Raw genomic sequence first — 13,873 nt, 5'->3', positions numbered from 1 at the left:
AGCGCTCTGCCTTATTCCCTGCACACCTTTCATCAAGTACGATGAGCAGTCAGAGAATCTGCAGACCCAGCCCTGATTATTTCCTTCTTTATGATCTCCCTGTACCCTGCAGGAGGCAGTGGTCTCACAGGAGAACTGGCGAGCAGTTGTGCTGTCAGGCTGCCTGTACAAAGGGCTGAATAACTTTAAAACCAGACTTTCATGACTTACAAAGCTTTGACACTTTTAATGTTACTTACCTTTTAACGTACATTTCAGATAACCCCACTGCATATTCTGTCATGAGAAAACACTACTGTGAATTGCATTAAGGATTAGTAATGACTCATTAATTCATAATTACATAATGATTAATTTAATTTGTAAGGCCAAATGACACACCTCTATGTTTGTGAATGGTATAACTGAGAAACATCTCTATTATTATCCCTTCAGCTAAAAAAAGGATGTGTACTTGAGTACATTTCACCTTGTGTACTGACAGAACTGTGGCTATCTGCCTGCTGGGCTCCATATCTTGCCTTGGATGTAGAAAATAGCAAAATAATGGTGCCTCCATGCCACCACCCCTCCTACCCAGTCTCTCTGCAGTGGGTGATGGAGGTTCTACAGGGTGCAGTCCTCTGATCTCTTCTGCTCAGCATAATAGAAAACGAATTAACTGCAGCAGGGCCAGATGGGACTGAGTGTTTGATGGGAGGGCAAGGGGGTTGTAATAAATTAGGAGCAGCAATTCAATGTAGATAAATGTAAAGGTCTGTAGGACACTAATGACACCCCAAACTGGAGGTAGAGATAACTCTGTGCCTGTCAGTGTGGGTGAGGTATCTCAAAACCACCTGGATGCTGACTACGCCTTAGAGTTACACTTGCTGGTAGTTTGCATGGCCTAGGCTTTTACACTCACGCACAAGAAAGTGGCGGCTAGGAGCTAAGTTTCTGCAAAGGTGGTATACCTTTGAGGAAACTGGAAAGTGAAGGCCAAATATGTAGTGGGTCTGACATGAGGTCCTGAGGGCCACACTGGCACGGCGCTGCTGACCTCAGGTCTCACCCATGCTGCTGCTTTCAGGATGGGGAAAGGAATCCCACCCCCAAATAGACATCAGTGCTCAGGTGATAACAACTCATATGTTGAGTTTGGCTGGCTGCTGATCTCAAAGTGTTCCCACATGGGCTCTGACTTTCTGTTCCAAAAAGCTCTGTGGTCATCATTTCTCAGCAAGAACCAGGGCATGTGAGTTACAGTTACTGTGTCTCTGGGCACCAGGGCTGTGCCTTGTGCATATTCTGGGCACTTAAGTCATTAATTTCCTGCATGGTCTGCCAACTGACGTGAGATAAAGGACTGAATTGAAGTAAGGGACCACCTTTGGAAAAGGTGCTAGCTGAACCCCCAGGCACCTGCACAGCAAAGCCTGCACACTAACCAGTGCAGGAGTTCTCCAGGTGGGAAACCTGGACTTCCTGAAGCTTCCCCTGGGCAGTTCTTGCTGCCTACTATTCACCAACTATGCCAAGATAAGGTGCTTTTGAAACTGCTTCTGCAGATGCAGAAATAATCGCTTTGGACAAACGTTTGTATGTAGTTCAGATATCTAGATGTTTGTCCTTTGTTTAAGGTGATTAACATTGATGGATCATACACGTGCAGGACCATGGGGGACTGTAAGTGAGCAAAAGAATGGGAACCTCACCTGATCCAGATGAAGACACCTCTGCAAGGGCCCCTGCAATGACAATTCCTGACACCATCTGGACAGCAACCAATGCTGTGGGATATTTGATTCCCTGTGTCAGCATGACCTTATGCCAAGCTCTCAATAACTTCAGTTGAGTTTATTTTGTTTTAGCAAGCACTCTGTGAGTGTCAGAGCAACACAGGCCTAATTACAGATTTCCTAGGGTCAATCTACTGGTGTCTCATTGTTTCAGTCTGACTCTAGGAATGACAATTTCAGTGAATTGCAGCTGGGGCAGAGCAATGGGTAACTTTCAAACATTATCTGGGAGCCACTAAGAAGCCAGTGGGGTAAAAAAAAAAAAAAAAAAAAAAAAAAAAACACAGAAAATAACCCTAATGAGACCCTAGACAAATAGCCTGATTTGCTACTCAAGGGTTGCCTTGAGAGACAGAACGAGTATGTTTAGTCACAATCCTGACTGAAATAACTGTTTAAGGGATGTTACTTCTTATCGTCAGACTCCACTGGGTTCACAGAAATAGAACTTTTTATCTTCTTTGCAAATAGTTGCGTCAAAGGAACAATTGGATCTTATTTGGATCAATTCGCAAGATCGTGAATATTTGAATAACCACTTGGGTGAAGAAACTTACAGTGTGTTCCCAAAATTCCATGAATTACTTTCATCCAGTTTTCTCTTTGTAGACAGTGGGGCAATAGAAGGAGTAGTGCAGTTTTATAACCAGAAGTAAATCACAGACACTTGTCCTCGCTGGTTGTCCTAGTCACTCGTATTCAGCTGCAAAGTGTATTTACTTAAGAAAGCATTGAGGGAATGTCTGTGAATCTACACAAAACAGCACAACATGATTACCAAAATGCCTCCTATGTCTGCCATACACTGACTGCTAAAGCAGTTGATTCTTTATGTGCCATTACCTAACTCAAAAAAAACTTCAGGTGGTTATCAGGAAAACTACCACTCAGGTTCATCAGAAACAGCAACTGTTTTACTATAATTTTAAAAATGCGTTCATTTCTCCTTGGAAAATATGTTAAAATTTTCCAAATTAAAAACAAACAAACAAAAAAAACCTGTATATATATATATATTTACCAAAATGAATCATTTTTACTTATTTATATTCAATTAATCTTATATATAATTTAAATATTTGTATATACTGTAATACTAAGCACTTATAGGGACTATTATTTGAACATTATTTGAAATAAAAAATCAGCTCATTTAATTCTAGTATGCTAGTAATATTCCAGTAATTCTGGTAATTTAGGGACATTCTATTAATTCTATTCTTTAATTATAATTCATAGTGCTTTATAGTTAGGTATTTTTAGATAAACATTCCTACCTGAAGGCTCCAGTGAAAAATGTGGATTTTGGTGAGCCCTATGTTTTTCCTCACAAAAATAATTCTAACAGAGTCTAATTATTTTTCAGTGAATTTCATTTCACTTTCCAGCCTTGAAAGTGATGATTTCCTACATGCATACAGCAGTTCACCTGTACAGTGTGATTTCTAGCTTATTTTTTCAGTATTTGTACTCCCCTTTATAGAGGTGGCATGAGGGATGTGCCAGGGTGTCCTGCAGGAGACAGCCATAGACCAAAGAGAAGTAATAAGTTTTAATTCCATCTCCTGGTTATTTCAGAACAGTTTTCTCGTACAGAGAACTATCAGACACCTACAGATTACAATGAATTTTCAATGCAAGCATAGCAAATAGAGAATTATTTTTATTTTTAAACCTTGATCCTATTCCAGACACTGAATTGTTTAGAGAAAGGTATTGCTCTGACAAAACACTGTGTTGTGGTTTAACCTGGCCGGCAGCTAAACACCACACAGCCGTTTGCTCACCCTTCCCCCTCCCTCTCTGGGACGGGGGAGAGAAACAGAAAGTGAAGTCTGTGAGTTGAGATAAAGACAGTTTAATAAGACACGATAATAATAATAATAATAATAAATAATAATAATAATAATAATAATAATAATAATAATAATGTATACAAACAAGTGATGCACAATGCAATTGCTCACCACCCACTGACCAATGCCCAGCCTAACCCCGAGCAGTCCGGCCCCCCTCCCCCGGCTAGCCACCCCTATATATTGTTTAGCATGACGTCAGATGGTATGGAATACCCCTTTGGCTAGTTTGGGTCACCTGTCCTGGGTCTGTCCCCTCCCAGCTCTTAATGCATCCACAGCCTGCCCACTGGCAGGACAGCAAGAAGCTGAGATGTCCTTGGCTTGGTATAAGCACTGCTCTGCAACAATTAAAACATCGGGGTGTTATCAGCACTCTTCTCATCCTAAGCCAAAACACAGCATTCCACCAGCTACTAGGAAGAAAATTAACTCTGTTCTAACTGAAACCAGGACACACTGCTATCTAGAAAACAGGATTCTTCATACCACATATATTGCCAAGTAGCAGCAAATGCTGAGAGGGCTTGCTTTCCAGCTGGGAAGCATTTATTTCCTAAAAGCTGCCAGGTGTCATACATCAGCGTTTCATTATATTCTAGCATCAGCACAAAGTCATTATTCATCCCTGCCTCTTCTAGCATCTTAGGTGATAAATTCATGCTTATGGATGTGTCCATTCCCCAATCATACCTAATTAATGTTTTGAGGTAATATATCTTCGATGAGTAAAAAAAAATAAAAAAATATGAAAATTCATGGGTTATCTCATTTTTCATTTCATCAAAAATATAACCAGTTTAGAGAAGTCAAATCTGGAGAATTTTCTGAAGACAGAACTCATAAAGTTTTACCTATTGTAAGTAAAGTGAAGAAGTTATTACTGTGCAAAATAGTAGGTTTCTCCTAAATAAATATGAGAGGAGATATAAAGATTTTGCTTGAAGCAGGAACAGAACATTGATACATAACCACTCTTTTATCAAGCTTCCTGATTTTCATGCAGTGCTACCATTACTGTCAATGAATGATGGTGATATGGCATTTTTCTTGTTAATATATATTTTCAAGATGAATAAATAACCTCTTTATATGCCTCAGTAAAGAGTCCAAAAGTAAAAATAAATAATTTAAAATCTCCTTTAGTGTAAACTATTTTTCAGTTCCTTCTCTCTAATCTGTATCTATAGAACACTCTTCTTTTTCCTGGACTTTTCTCTTCCTTTCCCTCTCCCCATCGTGTTCAAACAAAAGCAGTGTTGTACAGGAGAAGTCTATGCTTCTGTAAAAGCTGAAAGTCCCTTTAGGCAGTACTTTGCTGCTAATATCCTTCCTGGCTGGTGGAACTCACATGCCATTATTTCACATTAGTATGTGCAGTAAAATATTGTTTCTATTTCTTTTACTCCCTTCTATTCATTATTTGCAAACTCATTGTTAGATGAAGGTAAAGGTTAGTACATGTGCAGGAACAACTCTTTTCCTTTCTTAGGAAGAAATTACAGAGCCTATGGCTATTTTTACAACCAGACGTGCAAAAAAGCACATCAGCAGCTGAGATGCACTTACAAAGTGGTACAATGACAGTTCTTGCCTCAGTGCAAATGAGGTTTCTTTAAATGATGAACAGAAATTATTCAGATGTGCACAAACCTTCATAGCAGGAGTTGTAACTTTCATGTGAAACCTTAATAAGACTAATCCTGGTTTTCCTGATTTTGGTCCCTTTTTTTCTTTATGCACCTTTCAGGTATTGCCTGGAAACTCCAAGCAGAATTCTAAATAGAGGCCAGTTACATGCTGTTGGTTTTATAGAAAAAAAACTTTGTTGAAATATCTGTGCACCAGCTTATGTTCATTTTATTTCTTTATACGTTTTTATTGTGATCATAGGAGCACAGTGACTGACACCATGGTATTTTCTATACCTGGTGTCTTCATTTGAATGTTGTCTCTCTTGAGTCTGCTGCTGCAGCATTTAAAATACTTAAAAAAAAAAAAAAAAAAAAAAAAAAACAAGAAAAATAGCACAGGTAAATGACAGGTACATCTGTTTTGTTCAGCTGTTGAAGAAAAGTATATGATTTGTTTGAAGATGTATGGCTTTGAAGTTATACTTCAGGAAACAAGCTTTACCTGCATGTACTATTTATTAGAAGAGCCAAAAACATCTTTCAGCATATTTACACGAGTTCATGTATAACATAATTCTGCTGAAGTTGTTGATATTAAGAGTACACACTTTTTAATCTTTTCTAGAAATGCTGAGGATGTGGGAAAGTAAAGAAAGTAAAACCTAAATAAAACATGGAGAAAATAAGAAGAGGATGCTGGAATTAGAGGGTGCTAAATTACAATTGTTATGCAAAGTGACAGGGTCAAAAATAGACCCAGCTTGCCCAAAGATGGTTTTAAGAAGAGCACCTGCAATGTACCTACCCATTGTTAGAGACTGAAGACCACTCTGATTTAGACACTGTTATTATAATGCAATGTCTCCTGTGTGAATTGGTACATAGACAGAAGTCTTAGCCTTTCCACTGGCTGTGTGAATCACAGTGAGTCTGAGATGAACTGGCCGCTGGTTGTCATGAGCCATGTGCAACCTCTTGTAGCCCAGTGAGAATCTGGGAAATAATTTACAAGATGGCAGGATGGGTTATTAGCGTATTTTGCCACCTCAGTTTGCTAGCAGTAGTGGGAAGCTTGTGGTTTGACCATTTTAAGGGCAGGTACTCACATGAGGTTGAGTTTTCCATTCTCTTCATTTCTCAGAACAAGAACAAGGTAATAATGGTCAAAATGCTTATATCAAAGGTGAACAGCCAAAAAGAGCAATGACTGTTTTTTGGAAAAAAAAAAAAAAAAAAAAAAAGTATTTTTTCTGGTAAAGCAAAACACTAAACATAAAGGAACCTGCTTCTTTATACTATATGAAGGATCCCATGATTGAAATGTAGACATTTGTAGCAGAAATATGAAAGTCCATGTGCATGAAAATTATTGGCAATGAAGTGTACCTATCAGTTTACCCATGACTCTAGAATCCTAAAATCCAGCAACCAGCAACCTAAAGGTGCTCGGCCCGTGCCTCCAACCCATGAGTGCCTAGGAGATGTGTTTCTCCAAGCCATTCCTGCAGAAGCACAACCGTTTGGCAGGTACGCTGAATCCCTCTGGACCCCCTGAGGCACCAGAAAGACATTACGAGCCCCAACCATGTTATCATCACAGCTAAAGCAGAAAGAGCCACAACACTGCCACAGCCCTTCCTATCGGCTCACTCTGGCCAGTGCAATCCTACACATTAGTGTAACTGGATGCACAGACAGTTTCATTGCTTATCTGTGCTCAGATTGCACTTTAAAACTTTTATTTTACTGGTAATTCCAGCTGTGGGGAATCTTTTGCTGATACATAGGACCTCTAAGTATATTACTGGCTTGTTGAAATGAGACAATGCTGATAGGAACACTTTGATATGATATCGGGACAAAGTGACCTGACACCAGGATGATTTCTTTGTCTTGCCAAATACACCTGTTCTGATAAGCCCTACTATGTGTCTGTAGACAGTAAAAGGAGTTACCATGTAGGCAGAACGGCACGCTGCAGCTCATGTAAATGGAAGGGCTGCTCATCGAGACCTCATCTCTCCCACCAGAGAGCAGCACCACCGAGTGCTGCACAAGCACTGTGCTGCACCAGCAAGGCTCCTACTGCCCATGCCTCTGCCCTCCAGGACCTGCTTGGTGCTATAAAACAAATCCTATTGCACTACTGCAGCACCCTAAGAACTAGCTTTTTTTTTTTTTTTTTTTTTTTTTTTTTTTTTAATCTTCTACCAGGGCTCAGTCTTTGGGACAGCACAGGGAAGAGCATAATGTAATAGCAGTATCCTCTAGATGCTCTCCTTCCTCTGCCTTGGCTGCCTCAAGGGCTGCGCTGAGCTCTGACAATTTAATCACACCAGTTGGTCCATGGCAGTCCACAATACTTTTCAGGCTCCTCTGAATCCAATAGTATTTTCAAATGCCTTGAAAAACAAAATATCATATGTCAGTGATCCCTTCCATAAACTGTACCTACAGAGATAAGTTTGCATGCAGAAAAACTGGGGAGAAAACTCACTGCTTTGTACTTGCTGCCCCATTGGGGAGGCTGGCCATATAATGCTTGTCAAGTAATAGCTGAGGCCATGGCTGATCTGCAGTCCTATCATAGTTGCCAAAAAATAATACTTTCTAGTATTATTTCCTGTATACTAGGAATTTATCACTTTTTTACCTTTAAACATGCACTTTGACTTAGATAACCTGAAACCAAAGGTAGCTGTTAAGACATGTTTATGACGTGCTATTACCCCCGAACAAACATGGTCATAAAATAGTCTTTCCTTCTCTTCACCCTCGATTGCCTGCCTAAAGGAAAATAAAAATAAGCAAAACCAATTGGACAAATAAAATTTTTAGGCCAAAGAACTATTTTCTTGGATGTGGTCTGATAAATAAGTGATTTTTGCTAGAAGGTTTACTTGTGTGTCTGTACACTATAAATCACAGTATGGTTACCACTGCAGCTCATATACGAGTACGGTATTGTACCCACCACATTGGGTACAACATGCCTACAGTCTTGGACCAGCAGGAAAGGTGGGTTTTGGGGTGACAGACACAGTGAGAAACAATCTCACATCCTCCTCCATCTTTTGGAATGTTTGACATTCATGGTAGCATTGGTTTCTTTAATACAGAAAGAAAGGTTTCTGTATGGAAGGTGCATGGTGCAGGGGAAGTACTGTGTCACTTACTCGGTGAGATATACTAAATAAAACCCAAATTTCTTTTCAGCTTGGGTATTTTCACTAATGTAGACATTTTATTATAAATAAATATCTATAAAATAATCAAAATAACGTCTAAATGACATGTTCTGCACACACTATTTAGAAAATCATTTATAGCTTATAAGAACTACCTGAATCTTTTGTTATAACTGTCCCGTGCGGAGGACTCCCTGTCTAAAACCCATAGAATTTTTTTTCCACAAAATTCCTTATTCTCACTCTAGTTATTTATCTTTGTGTGTGTGTGTTTTCATTTGTTTCTTTTTGTTTTCACAAAAAAAACAAAAAAAAAAAAACAAAAAACAACAACAACAAACTAGCAAACAAAAAACTTTAAACAAAACCAGACTTTATGCAAAACAGATCACTAGCTCTTACTCAAGACTTTCATGTATTTCAGTTTGTTGTACTCTGGGTCTGGTGCTATGTTGGCTGAACAAATCTGGGATATAAGATGTTAAACACAGTGATATTAATTGTCTTTTCCTTCTTAGTCTCCTTGTGTGTAAGGAAGAGTATATATGAACTCATATTTATGGCTTTATCAGCTTTTAATAGCATCCATCCATGAACATGGTAGTATTGGAGAAATAAAATATGCATTAAAAAAAATGAACATTTGTAACAGAAGAATAATTAAATGAGCTATGATTAATAAGGATAACTGCATGATAGTTATGCATAGTAATTGCACAATAAACAGACAAGGAAGGATTTTGTTACCCTTCTGATCTCTTCCCTTGCTGCCCTCAGAAGCAGGATGATGGGGTAAATTCTCTCTGTAGTTTGCAGTTTACTTTTGTGTGCACTTTTCAGGCAATGATTTTATTCACAAGGATATAATTGCAGACCCTGTTTTCACTACAGCTTTTTTCTCCTTTGCATTTTGCCTCCAGTTTACAGTGCAATATAGGTAATGGGCTGCATCTTTAACTTGCAGGTAACTTGCTAACATAGGAAAAATCATACCCTAAGTTGGACCACAGTGTCCAACACTTGTCAGTCAAAAACGTGCAGAGTCTTGTCCTTATTTTTAGATGTTCAGCAATTTGGAATGGAACGGAATGGAATGGAACAGGACAGAACAGAGAGTAGTGTAGAGTAGAGTAGAACAGAACAGAACAGAACAGAGCAGAGCAGAGCAGAGCAGAGCAGAACAGAATAGTTCAATTAAAAGGGACCTACAAAGATCGTGCGGTACAACAGCCTGACCACTTCAGGGTTAACCAAAAGTTACAGCATGTTATTAAGAGCATTGTCCAAAACCCTTTTGAATGCTGACAGGCACGGGGCATCAACCACCTCCCTAGGAAGCCTGTTGAAGTGTTTGACCACCCTCATGGTACAGAAATTTTCCCTAACACCCAGCCTGGCCCTTCCCTGGTGCAGCTTTGCGCCGTTCCCTCATGTCCTGCCATCAGTGACCAGGGAGCAGAGGCCGGCACCTCCCTCCCCACTTTCCCTGCACTGGGAGTTGCAGAGAGTGGCAAGGTTGCCTCTCGGTCTCCTCTTGATCAGACAACCCAAATGTCCTCAGCCTCTCCTCACAGGACATGCCTTCACACCCTGTTACCAGCTTTGTTGCCATCCTCTGGATGCTTTCAAGGACCACAGCATTCTTTTTTATATTGTGGAGGCCAGAACCGCATGCAATGTGCAAGGTGACGCCACACCAGCACTAATATAGAAGGAGCATCACCTCTTTTGACCAGCTGGCTGTGCTGTGCTTAATGCACCCTTCAGTGCTGTTTGCCCTTTGGCTGCCAGGGCATGCTGCTGGCTCATGCTGAGCCCACTGTCACCAGCACCCCCAGTCCCTTTCTGCTGGGCTGCTCCCCAGACACTCCTCTTCCAGCCTGTGCCTGCATCTGGTGGCTCACTTTGAGAAGAGTTGTATTGAAGCAGACAGGTTAAGCACAATTTTTCCATATTTTTTTTCCTCTCATTAATTGATTCTAAGCCAGAGACACTGAGAGTTGCTCTTTTCAAAACATAGATTTTGGCATCTAACCTCATTCAAAGTGGTACTGAGAACTAAAATGTACTGCCTTGACAAACCTGGTCTTGAATGGGACATGATGGAGTACATTAAGTACTGAATCCTGCTCCAAACTCCTGCTACTCTGTCCTCTGCAGGATCTCAGAGACACTGTGTTGCAAATCTACAGATCTAAAGGAAACAAACAAACAAACAAAAAACACAACAACAACAAAAACTAAATTAACAATGAACCAAAGGCTGTGGTGTGAACAGGTTACATGTGAAGATATTAAAATGATCCCAAGGCAAACTATGAGGCCTTGCCAAAGAGGCTGAAGAAGAAAGTTTCTTATTCAAAAGACAAACAAGAGTGACAAGCTGATATATCAGAAGCTGAATCAGGATAAGGGGAGAAAAGCAGAGCAATAAAAGGCAAGTGCTTGTAAATACCATGAATATGAGAAAGTGTAACAGGGTTAGGCAAATAATATTACAACAGCATAAGTCAGCAGCACTTTAAATAGTTCTAAAGAAAATGTAGGCTTTGGAAATTTTAGAGGGGAAAAGACAAAAGTAATAAGACATCTAGCTGATAATTTTTGCTGTATGTACAGAAAAAAAAAAAATATGTAGATGGTGTAATGCTTTTCAGCTTCTGGGCATGCAAAACAGTTGAAAGGATTTGGGATCCTTATTACAGCTGAGAGAAAAGAAAATCAAGTTCTCCATTCCCGACCTTTGAAAGGGTTCTTTTCTTCTGCTGAAAGATGCACATGTGCACACACACATTCTGTGTGAATTAAATACATGGATAACTGTCACCACAGTTATGTTTTATTGTAAGGCAGGAAACGCAAGGAGATAGTCCCACAGTATTTTATGAAAAGGAGATTTTTGTGCATAGTTCTAACCAAAGTAAGTGGTTAGATTTTGTTCAAAAAGAACGTTTCAGGCATAATTCAAAAATTATCTTATTGTCATATCATTGGCTTTGTTGCATAATTGGTTTTGTCACATTTCTTAGGCCAGACATATTTAAGACCATGTAATGCTTATAGTTTTCAACATTCTTCTCAGTTTCCTTTTACCCTAGTGGACTTCAGTATTTTAAATTATTGAAAAAGTCATTAAAATGTTTTAAAAAGCCATTTTCCAGTTGATGGTTGCTTTCATGGACATGATGTTCTCAGGTTCTGTGTTCAAATTTTAACAATTCCCTGTTGTAGCTTTCTCTTTCACAGAAAATATGGGAAAAAAAAAAAAGAGAGAGAGAGAGAAAGAGGAATTAAACACTGGTGACAAAATAAAGCTAATGAATGCCAAATTTATATACTCAGAATTTTGAGAGTTGATCATTTAACAAAGTTAATTAAAGACTGAAAACCCACATAGGTCTTGTTCCTCAGAGAACAGTACAGATCTATTCTGCTTACTGTTTATTCTGGTTCTACTTACTCAGTCCAGATTTTATGGGAAGATTGAATAAAAGGTAAATTTTATTTTTTAGACATTCAGACATTTAGTGATTTAATTCATGAATAAACAGAAAATAAACGAGCAAAGAATAAATTATTTTCATGCAGTTTTTCTATACTTTTTCTGCTCTTCTCACATATCTTGAAGAACTACTATCTATTTGTAATCTTTAATTGATATTTAATCCTTAGAGAAAGGGTAGAAGAATACTGGAGGTAGATAGCCATAAAAACTTGCAGTTACAAATTATTTGACATCATCACAAAGCACTGTGAGTACTTTTGGGGCCAGTTACAACCTGGTTATGCAATGGAATATGTAATATGCATATGTATAGCTTGTGTAAAGCATAAGTGGAGCAAAATACATAATATTGGCAGTAATTTTGACAATGCATTTGACAATGCATTTGTAAATTAAATCTGTTTATGACAGATAACAAGACACATGCCCTCAATGAGAATAGTAAGGCTGGCTATGGAGCATATTGATATAATTAATATAATATATTCTTGCAATATATATTTTATATAATATATATTTTTTATATATTGCTATACATTAAAGTATATATATATCATACATATATGATACATATAATAATGTGTTATAATATAATATTGCTAAGGTGTTCCGAATATTAAATGAGATAAAATACTTTGATTCAGTTTTGCTTCTAATTCCAGTTAGTCAAATTATCCTTTACAATACACTTCATAACATTAAACATGGAAACTGCACTTTTATATGTATTTACCTGAAGAAAATTTTGTATGTTTTCTTGAAGAATGAGTAGCCAGTGTGGTTATCTAGTGGTAATGATATTCATGCAATACAAAATTAGAACTTTGTAAAATAGAGCTAGATTATATATACATATATTGTGTATATATGCATATATATATATACATACGTATACAATCTGGACATAACCAGATTGTATAAAACCCCCTTCCCTTTGCTGAACATAGGAACTTGGATACAAGAGACACAGGTAAGACACATTCAATTGTGAATTACAGTAGTGAAAGAAAGAGGGAGACAGAGCATACCAGTGACAGAAATCCCGTAGGAGTAAGCAGACACCATACTCATGAGAAATGGTTGCATTTAACCTGTGACTCTGTCTATTGCTCTTAGGTAATACACATTTTTGAGAAAATTCTCTAATGTCATGTATCTTTGGCACTCAGGTGTCATGTATCTTTGGCATGGATTTAGTGCAGTAAAAGGCAACACAAGAATGTTGTTGGGGTGTCATAGTACCTGAAGAACGTCTAAAACAAAGGAATATAGTACAAACTTTATTTTTTTTTTTCTTCTCAGTTGGTGGGGCAACAATCTCTTCCTATACACATACCTAAAATGAGGGCTGAAGTGGCCTAATTAGGTCTTTTTGCTATGATGTGTTGAATGTATTTTGCACTAACATATGAAAGTTTTTTGGGGGGATTTTATGTGCCTAACTTAGGCATTCACTTTACTTTTTAACTTTACTGTATCGGTAGGCAGGAGATGATTCTTTTTCTGTTGTGTGTCTAGGAAACTTGGGTGCTTATTTAGGTCCACCAGTTTACTACTGCTGTAACACCTTGTGAAAGGAAAGCTAGTATTAGAATGAACAGAAATGTATTGTGTGAAAGTACCAGGGGAAGCAACTAGAGAAGGACATAAGAGGCAGATGTTAACGGCACTGAGAATGTTGGTTTAGTTTAAACCATACAATAAACCATAAATTTACTTTCCTAGACAGTCTCAAACTGAACTTTGTGCAACTGTACCTATAAGGTAGTTATATGTCAGGTATCTGGATCCCATAGTTAATCATTAATATTGTAATGGACTATTCGTCCCAAAACAGATAATGCACATGGAGATTATGTACAATTACATGCAGACAGACTGTGATTCAGAGCTACTGACAAGGGACAAG

The sequence above is a fragment of the Aythya ferina genome, assembly GCF_964211825.1.
Source record: "Aythya ferina genome assembly, chromosome: 3".
NCBI lineage: Eukaryota > Metazoa > Chordata > Aves > Anseriformes > Anatidae > Aythya > Aythya ferina.
Note: the sequence above shows the minus strand (reverse complement) of the source record.